Source organism: Epinephelus fuscoguttatus, linkage group LG18 (assembly GCF_011397635.1).
Source record: "Epinephelus fuscoguttatus linkage group LG18, E.fuscoguttatus.final_Chr_v1".
Classification (NCBI taxonomy): Eukaryota; Metazoa; Chordata; class Actinopteri; order Perciformes; family Serranidae; genus Epinephelus; species Epinephelus fuscoguttatus.
In genome coordinates this window covers 39290811-39292841 of record NC_064769.1, presented here as the reverse complement: position 1 = coordinate 39292841, position 2031 = coordinate 39290811, and positions in this window count along the sequence as shown.

Here is a 2031-nt window from a genome sequence, read left to right as displayed (position 1 = left end):
TACTACGTGGCTTGTAACAGAGCGCATGCGCTGTGGAGTGCCCAAAGTAATGAAATATTAAAAAACAATTAATATCGTTCAAACATTAACATTAATGACGAGAATTGACAGAAGAAAATGACGAAATATGAGTTAAAATGTGAGAAAAAATACAAATATGATCGTGCAACACACACCAATGATATTAGCATGAGATCATGCTAGGTGTATAAACTCTTACGCAGCTCACAGTAACTTCCGTTTACACATTTTATTACCGACAGTTTTCACGTGTGTGTCGTTTAGTTTCCGTAACAAAAAGTGTCGTTACAAACCATTTTCATCAGACTATCTTCGAACAGAGTGAACCATCTTCGTTTTCTCTTGACATTCTGGTGACGTCACATGTCTTAAAGGGCCAGTGTCGGATTTAAAAACGCGATACTATTTATTTTATTGTTAAAATTCACATTTTAAAATGTACGTTTACATTTGAAAAGCCAAACTGGATGTTTTTCACTGAGGAGGTGACACAGTATAAACCTGATCTGTTTGTTTACACATCTAAAGGCTGTAAAAACAATAACGATCAATACCTGTTTTTTGAATTGATTTCTCAGTTGCTCTTTTTGTTTGTACGTTTTCATTTACACAAGGTATCGTTTGTGAACATGTGTGATTCACTGTCCCCACAGATGTTATGTTTTACTATCGTAATTTCATACAATTATGAATACAGTCACAACAAGTAACTGGTGAAATGTTTTGCTCTAAGATTTCACAATAGGACAGGACAGGATGTGATGCGATACAATGCTATATGATATACTTTATTGTCCTTGTTGGAAAATTCGTGTTTGACTCAGGAGCTGCAGTGTTGCTGCCTCACAGTAATAATCCAGAAGAAATAAAAAGCATGAAAACACATACCACACCTTCAAACTAAATACTTGTTCAATAAAGTTTTATACATTAATTTTAAGTCTGGTTCAGCGCGTGTTCTGTGTGATTATCTTCCAATGAAGGTCGAAATGTTCCAAATATAGAAAATATTGTATTAAATTCAGCGTGTTACATCAGACCTCTGTTTCATCTGATCCATTTAAATTTATATTCAGGAATGAACTACCAAAACAAACACATTTTATACCGCCACCTTGTGGACAACTGACGTATTTCATATATTGATTTAATATTGTTATTAGTAATACTAGCATTTATTTTATTTATTATTTTATTCATTTATTTATTTATTTATTTTGGCCAAAAAAAATTTTTTGTAGGCCTATGTTTTTTTCTGTGTTTTTTCCTAAAATTATATTAATATATGTATTCACATTTGAGAAGCTTGAACCAGATGGTTTTTTTTATATATTTTTCTTTATAAAAATTGGATATTTTTAAAGCAACATCTTAATTAAGTTTATATAATTATAATACATATATATACACACACACGTGTATGTATTACATGTTTATTGCATGTTATTAATTTGTTATTTAAATCAATGTAACACGTTCACTGAGTATTTTACCACATTTTCATTGAAACTGCACAGTCTTTACTGTGCTGTATAAATCACGTGCAGCTGTGTCAGAACTAAATGTGTAAAGAAAAGAAAACACACAAAGAACTATTTGAATTAATTAAGTAAAAATAGAAACAAGACACTGCAGGTTTTATTATTGTATTATTACAAAGTAAAATAACAATAATGATTATTAAAATTATAATAATAATGCACGTGATATAAAAATATTAGAATACAGTACAGCAGCACAATAATTTGCAGCTGAGCTACACTGATGCTGTTAAACTGTCAGTATTGATTCATGTGTTCATAACTAAACAATAAAATGAATTAAAGGAGGGTCCAGTTGGTGAGATGGCTCCATATTAATAATAATATTAATAACAATAATTCCGCTCTGTCTGTGTGAATATCTGCAGGATGCTGCAGGCAGACATGATGTGGAGTCAGAACACAGAGGTTATTGTTCCCCCTCCTCACATCACAGTGGAGCAGCCCGCTGGAGCAACAGGAAAACAGC